General features: G+C 34.5%; 1 pseudogene; it reads left to right on the plus strand.

Moving 5' to 3' along the window:
* The first annotated feature begins 1,325 nt into the window (after positions 1 to 1,325).
* LOC149543692 (taxane 9-alpha-oxidase-like) lies at positions 1,326 to 7,686 on the plus strand (annotated as a pseudogene).
* The last annotated feature ends 1,037 nt before the right edge of the window (positions 7,687 to 8,723 follow it).

Raw genomic sequence — 8,723 nt, forward strand, 5'->3', positions numbered from 1 at the left:
TTGATGCCTAGCACCGGGATCATTAGCCTAACACTACGCCTCACGACTCGCCTTCACACCAACTTGGCTACTCACTCACCCTTAAAAAGGGTTTATGGTAAACCTAGTGTGACTCAAACCGGAGTTGATGTGTAGCACCGGGATCATTAGCCTAACACTACGCCTCACGACTCGCCTTCACACCAACTCGGCTACTCACTCACCCTTAAAAGGGTTTGTGGTAAACCTAGTGTGACTCGAACCGGAGTTGATGCGTAGCACCAGGATCATTAGCCTAACACTACGCCTCACGACTCGCCTTCACACCAACTTGGCTACTCACTCACCCTTAAAAGGGTTTGTGGTAAACCTAGTGTGACTCGAACCGGAGTTGATGCGTAGCACCGGGATCATTAGCCTAACACTACGCCTCACGACTCGCCATCACACCAACTCGGCTACTCACTCACCCTTTAAAGGGTTTGTGGTAAACCTAGTGTGACTCGAACCGGAGTTGATGCGTAGCACCGGGATCATTAGCCTAACACTACGCCTCACGACTCACCATCACACCAACTCGGCTACTCACTCACCCTTAAAGGGTTTGTGGTAAACCTAGTGTGACTCGAACCGGAGTTGATGCGTAGCACCGGGATCATTAGCCTAACACTACGCCTCACAACTCGCCTTCACACCAACTCGGCTACTCACTATTAAGAACACTATAAATTAAATCATTTTTATCTACTATAATAAGTAAATATAATCATTAATACTACAAAAATGTAATTATTAGTACTATAAAAATGCAACTACGTTAAATTATATAGAGAGATTAGATAAACAACCTATATTACAGTTGTGATCAAAATTTTAATACCAAGAACTAATAATTAAAAAATTCAAATAGACATTAATGATCTTCATACCTTCTAAAAAATAAAAAATATATCCAACACAATTTTGTTTGCTCTCATATGACAAACAAATATTAAGCTACCGAGAACTAATAATAAACAAATCAAACTAGACATTAATGACCCTCGTAACTTTAAAATAAAAGAAAATTGCATCCAACACAAGTTTGTGCTTTTAACACTTAACCCTCGTTCGAGTTTATGGTAAACAAACAAATATTAATCTTTTTTGTTATTTATTTGGGTGAACCAGTTCTTTTCCATAAACAATTGTTCTAATCACATTGGGATATAGCGCCTCATTACACAGTAAAAAGTGGTTATGACAGCTCCATACTTGAGAAACAATAATGGAGTCGTTAAGCAAACGCTAGAGTAGTTCTGAGATATTATTAGTCTTGAGTCTTCGCTCTCTTCTTATCTTCCACTATGGCCTCTTCGCTTCATAGAGAAGCTCATCTCCCTCATTTTGACATTTCTGAATTTCATTTGGAGTTAGAAAAAAGGCCAGACAATCTACAAAACCATGACAGCGTTGGGAGAGTGAGGGAAGCTTGCGAAGAATGGGGAATTTTCCGGCTTGTAAACCATGGTATTCCACAAAGTCTGCTGCAACAGGTTCAATCTGTTTCTCATTAATTCTTTTCCGTGCCAGAAGAAGCTAAAGAAAGAGCTGCTGCATGCAACATAAAGAATGGATATACCAAGTCTCCTTCCAACAACATTGTCGTCTTCAAAGATTTGCCCAAATCAAAATCAGTGCCCGAGGTCTGCAAAAGGATATGGCCGCTCAACATAGACGGAACCGCAAAAATATGGTAATTATTTTTCGCTTGTTTTCCTCGTCATTTAATATTTGAGAAATCTATGGTTTGTTTAAATAAGGTTTTTTTCTGCCTTTGTGTAGCCGCGAGACAATTGAAACATACACCACTGCCGTTTCAGATCTCGCCCAAACGACGGCCAAAATCATTCTTGAGAGTTTGGGTTTGGACGTTGGCACGTTCTACCAGTCCGATTTTAAGAAGAAGAGAGGTGACCTTGATAAAATAAATTCAGAACTTATGAAAAAAGTGGTGAGAGCAGAATTCAGATGATGCAAATTGAAATCAAATATGATACGAACATAATAAGTGAAGAAATAGTAAGAAAGGCATAACGGAAATAACTTTCAATTATAATATTTCTGCAAGTAAAACATTTCTAATTCACCTTCCAAAGATCACACTGCCTCTATTTATAGAGACTTCCTGCAACCATAGAACTAAAGGAGACTTCTAGATACGTAGACATGGTTGGTTCTATGGGATAAGGTAAGGCCCAGTCAACAGATAGACGTGGCTCACTATACAGCAGATTATTCAGGAACACCGTACGCATATAGTTCAGTTTTAACTAACTTCAACATGGAGCATAAGAATCGTTCTCACATTCTCCCTTAATTTTTACCACTAATGATAATGTGTGGGAGAAATTACAATAAAAAAATATGTAGATAGGATAGGTCCCGGCATTAAGCCTTGTTAGGTACCTATTTACAAAAAAAGAAAGAGAGGGGAACATGATATGACTATCCCTCCTTAATGTTCACCTCAATCATACCTAGCATGCCCCGTAGTTTCAAAAATTTGGCCTCAAGCATACTTTTAGTAAATATGTCTGCTGCTTGGTTTTCACTTGGACAAAAGAGAAGATTAACAAAATTTGCTTGAACAAGATCCCGAATATAGTGATCATCAATCTCAATGTGTTTTGTTTTAGCATGAAAGACAAGATTATTTGCAACTTGAATAGCACTTTGATTATCACAATACAAAGGAGTAGCTAAACTTTGTGCAAAACCAAGCTCAAATAAAAGGTTGCGAATCCAAACTACTTCCTTTCCAGCTTCTTTTGTTGCTCTATATTCTGCTTCACATGAGGACAATGATGTAGTAGTTTGTTTTTTGCTGCTCAATGTAATTGGACTTGACCCCAGCTGAAAAATATAACCACCAGTAGATTTTCTATCATCTATGGCACCTCCCCAGTCTGAATCTATGAAGCCAGTCAAAAAAATTGAAGACTTGTAACTATAATGAATGCCATAGTAAATGGTGCCACGAATGTATCGTAAAATTCTTTTGGTAGCCAACCAATGAGTTTCTTTTGGTTCCTGCATAAATCTAGATACCAAATTGACTGCAAAACAAATGTCTGGTCTAGAGTGTGTTAGATAAACCAAGCTACCAACAAGCTGTCTATATAAAGTAACATCCACCTTTTTGGAAATACATTCTTTAGTAAGCTTAATTCCAGATTGAAAAAGAGTAGGGGCTGGCTTACATTCAAGCATGTTAAATTTATCTAAAAGATCTAAAGCATATTTTTCTTGAGAGATAAATAACCCATCATGAAATCTACTAATTTGCAAGCCAAGAAAATAATTCAGTTCACCCAAATCACTCATATGAAATGCCCCTTTAAGATCTGATTTGAAATCACTAATTAACCCGATATTTGGTCCAGCTATGAGTAAATCATCCACATAAACTGCAACAAGAATAATTTTATTTTGTACTCTCTTCACATAAAGATTTGGATCTGAATTGCATTTTTGAAACCCATGAAGCTGAAAATACCTATCAATCTTCTCATTCTATGCTCTTGGTGCTTGTTTAAGCCCATAAAGTGACTTCTTTAATCTACAAACAATAGTAGAATGTTGCTGATGTACAAAACCTGGTGGCTGATCCATATATATTTCTTCATATAAATCTCCATTTAAGAAAGCATTTTTTACATCCATTTGATGAATATGCCACCCAAGACTTGCAGCCAAAGAAAAAATAATTCTAACTGTATTCATTTTAATGACAAGAGCAAAAGTTTCTTCATAATCAAGACCCTCTTTTTGATTAAATCCCTTAGCAACCAATCTAGCTTTAAATTTTTCTATAGCACCATCTAATTTAAATTTTTTTTTATAAACCCATTTGCAACCAATGACATTCTTACCTTTGGGAAGTTGCACAAGTTCCCAAGTTTTATTTTTCACCAAAGCATCATATTCTTCTTCCATAGCTTGCTCCCATTCTTTCTTCCCTCTAACTTCCTCATATGATCTTGGGTCATTTACTTGTAATACTTTGGCCATGAGAGCACTACCATTCCTCCCTTGGATCTTTGAGCCTTGCCTATATATTTCTTCAACACTCCTTGTCTTTTGGCTAGCTGAAAAGTTATCTTCTTCATCATTGCTATCTGCAGAAAATGTCTGATTACAAGCATTAGTTGTGTTCTTTTCACTAGTATTTTCATCATTTGTAAAAGTGCACAACTCATCCTCATCAATGTAGTCTCCATTTCCTCCTAAAATATCTGAAGAATGAAAAGCATTTATTGTTATAAAGTGAGAAGGAGTGGCTGTAAATTGTGAATGCTCATCAAACTTCACGTCCCTACTAACAAAGACCTTGTTTGTTGTCAAATCATATAACCTATAAGCCTTTGATTCTTCACTATAACCCATAAACAAACATTTATGACTCTTTGGTTCTAACTTTTCCCTTTGTGCATCAGGAATGTGTGCCCAAGCAATACACCCAAATACTTTAAAATATCCAATGTGAGGTTTCTTACCACTCCATGCTTCTTCTAGGGTGATATTTGTGAGAGCTTTGGTGGGGATTCTATTTATAATATGTGCAACACAAGAAACAGCCAAACCCCAAAATTTATTATGCAAACTTTTAAAATGCAACATACAATGAGCCATTTCTAAAAGAGTTCTATTCATTCGTTCAGCCACCCCATTTTGTTGAGGAGTATAAGGAACTGTTCTTTGCACCTTAATACCATAATTTTCACAAAATGACTCAAAAGCATAATTGCAATATTCACCCCCATTATCTATCCTTAAACATTTAATTGTTTTGCCACTTTGATTTTCAACTAATGCCTTAAACTTTTGAAATACTTCAAACATTTCTTTTTTCCTTTCAAAAAAATAAACCCATACTCTCCTGCTATAATCATCAATAAAAGTGAGAAGGTACCTAGCACCTAAAAGTGAAGGATATCCTGGTTCACATAAATCACTATGAATAAGTCGCAATGGATGATTAGCTCTCCATGCTTTACTTGAATCAAAAGGATCTCGATGATGTTTCCCTAACACGCAACCTTCACACACACCTTCATAAGCTAAAAATTTTGTTAATCCTCTAACCATATCCATTCTAACCATATCTTGTAATTTTTTATAATTTAAATGTCCAAGTCTAGCATGCCAAAGTTGTGACATATAATCAGTATGAGCAATAAAAGCATGAGAGAGTGTATATTTATCATCAAGAAACTCCACAAATTTAAATAGATTCTCTTCATGATCAACTCTACCAATAGCAATTATATTGCTTGGGTCTTTTCTATCTTTAAAAATAACTTGATCAGCATTGACAACAAACTCATATCCAGCTTGAACTATTTTGTATACTGAAATAAGATTCACACCCAATCCTTTAACCAATAAAACATTTTTCAAAGACCCATGTGTTACATTAACAGTTCCTGTTCCTAAAACTGGAAGTTTCATTTTGTTGCCAATAGAAATTTCTTGATCTGAATTCTTTCCTTCATAAAAATCAATAAACAAAGATCTATCCCCAGTCATGTGAGATGATGCCCCCGAATCTAAAATCGATTCTTTATTAGAATCTGAAGCAAAGTACCCCCCTTTAACACTAGATTTACTTCCGGGTGTAGCAATTACCTCTTCATTTGATTTCTCTTGCCTTTTTAAAGAGATAGCTACGAAACTATGATTATCCTTCTTTCCATCCTTAAACCTTTCTTGCTTGGGCTTATATTGCTGCCTTTCATTGTCCCTCTTCTTCAAACAAAACTTCTCCATGTGATTCTCACCTCCACAATACCTGCAAATAAAAGGCTTTCTTCCAGCTTGCTTTTCTGCACCATCATTTATAGAAAAATGATTAGAACCTTCATGATTTTGAAATTTATTATTTCCTTTCTAATTCTTTTTCCATCATTTCTAAAAAAATTACTTTTGGCTGTATATGCATGATTCTTCTTAATATGCCCTTCTTTAATAAGTTGAACTTCTTCATCTAAAACAGATTTGCAAAATTGATCAAAAGTTTGCTGTGGGGTATTAGGATTTAGTTGAAGAACCCTTTTCCCTGATTCCTTAAAAACTTTATATGGCTGGGGAAGCTTACTTTCAACCATTGCAATCAACTGAAAATCATTTTTTGCATATTCAACACCTTTTTTTTTTAGCTGAGTATTTAAAAAAGTAACTTCATTGAAGTAATCAGACATTTTTTCAAAATAAGATGGATCTAAATTCATCAATTTTTCTTCTATACTAAACGTGCTAGCCATGTCTGCATCTTTATAATCTTTTTCTAAAGTCTCCCACAGCTCTATTGGGTTATCAATGTCAACAAATCTTCTATTTAGATTGGGGCTCAAAGCTTTACCAATAATACCTCTAGCTTGCTCCAACTTACATTTCCACAACTCCTTTTCTTTATCAGTTTGTTAAGGTTCCCCAATTTCTTTATTTACTATCCTCCATAAAGCCTTCTCTCTTAGAGCATTCTTGACTATAATTTTCCAATCTGCAAAACCACTTCCATCAAAGATAGGCAAAACTTCATTTGAAGAACCCATGTTAGCAAAAAGATCAAGTTCAAACAAATCTAGTAATACTCCAGCAGCATAACAGCCCTGCAACCAAATATCACTCCAAAAAAAATCAGCCTTGCAAACAAACCATTTTCAGCAAACTTTTTCCCTGCAGCAAAACCCTCTAAGAATATTTCTAGCTGAATTTCTAAATAAATCTCCAGCTGAACTTGACTAAACCTTGCTCTGATACCATGATAAAATAAATTCAGAACTTATGAAAAAAGTGGTGAGAGCAGAATTTAGATGATGCAAATTGAAATCAAATATGCTATGAACATAATAAGTGAAGAAATAGTAAGAAAGGCATAACAGAAATAACTTTCAATTATAATATTTCTGCAAGTAAAACATTTCTAATTCACCTTCCAAAGATCACACTGCCTCTATTTATAGAGAGTTCCTGCAACCATAGAACTAAAGGAGACTTCTAGATACGTAGACATGGTTGGTTCTATGGGATAAGGTAACGCCCAGTCAACAGATAGACGTGGCTCACTATACAGCAGATTATTCAGGAACACCGTACGCATATAGTTCAGTTTTAACTAACTTCAACGTGGAGCATAAGAATCGTTCTCACAACCTCGTTATAAACTTCTATTCATGTGATGGAAGAATATTTTTAGAAGAAGAAGCTATGGTGGCTCACACAGATCCATCCTGCTTTACAATTATTTATCAAGATAATAAAGAGGGCCTCCAGATTAGATCAAGGAAAGGGAAATGGTTGAATGTGAAGCCTTTGCCCAATTCATTCGTTGTCTTCATAGCTGACACTTTTAAAGTTTGTTTAAAGGCCTCTCGTTGAAAAATATATCATGATCTGTATTGATAATATTAAAAGTTTTTTATATGATTATGAAAGGAGAATCGACTGTGCAGGTACGGAGCAACGGCATTTACCATAGCGCAGATCATCGAGTCGTTTACCGTGGATGAGAAGGAAATAAGGGCACCAGCTGAGCTTGTGGATGACGATAGCAAACGACAATACAGATCATTCACGTTTTCCCAGATGATGGAGGAGCATGAAAGGAGTTGGGCGTCTACCAAACCAAGAGCTATATTTATTGATCGATTTGCCGGTATATAAGGTTCATTCCATTTCTATGCTCTGTTAGGAAATCCGCTGTGAAGTTTAATTTGTAATAAAAGTAATTAATATGTTTCGAGAGTTGACTTCGTACGTCGTAGTTCATTTATAAATTAAGTTGTTGCCTGGCATGTTTGAATAAATCTTTTTGTTTCAAGTATTAAATATATGTTTCGGTTGCCAATCACTATAAATTTGTTTAATAATCTGATTATAATTGATTCAATTGTTGAGGTCTATTTTAGAGATGGAAGCTCAATTTATTAGCATGTGGCTATCCTCCCACAAAAATGTATAGTTAACCAATTTTCAAAATATCGAAAATATTATGGATTTTTTTTTAAAATTTCAGTGTTTGATCTTCATGATCTGCATAGTAAATGCAAAAAATTTAGAAAAATTTCACTATGTTTTCATAAATCTGAAAAGAAAAAAGTTTGTCTTTGCTTTGCCTTTGGTGCTTTTTTGTGGGAGAATACCCTGTTCCAATTTATTATGGTGTGATTTTTGTATTTTGAGAGTTTGATTTCTATTTTGAAAACACTCTCCAAATCAAAGTGGATTTCTATATAGTCATTACTAGACTTTCATAGATTTGTTTTAATCTATGAAGTTAGATGATGTTCAAATGATCAGCATTTGTAATTGATTAGAAATTTAAAAAATCAAATTGAAAATTTATCCTTTTATATTTTTTAATAAATTATTTAAATAAAGACATGTTATTCTAATTCTAATTTTTATTTCTTAAATACATATGATACAAAGGTTAAAATGTTGATACGAATAAACTACATGCACTAAGTGATTTATTTCTATTAATTATGATTACCTATTTAAAAATCTATGTTTAACTTAGTAAAACAAATTAAATGTTATGATGTTAGACTTTCTGTCCAAAGCTCATACATATTTTGTTGTTTTATGTTTGGTTTACAAACAATATAAATTTATTCAATTTATTATGATATGGTTCTTTTATTTTGAGAGTTAGACTTCTAATATGAAAGTAGTTCTCAAGTAAAAGTGAATTTCTA

Source organism: Cupressus sempervirens, chromosome 8, assembly GCF_028749045.1.
Source record: "Cupressus sempervirens isolate cs-2001-9-10 chromosome 8, ASM2874904v1, whole genome shotgun sequence".
NCBI lineage: Eukaryota > Viridiplantae > Streptophyta > Pinopsida > Cupressales > Cupressaceae > Cupressus > Cupressus sempervirens.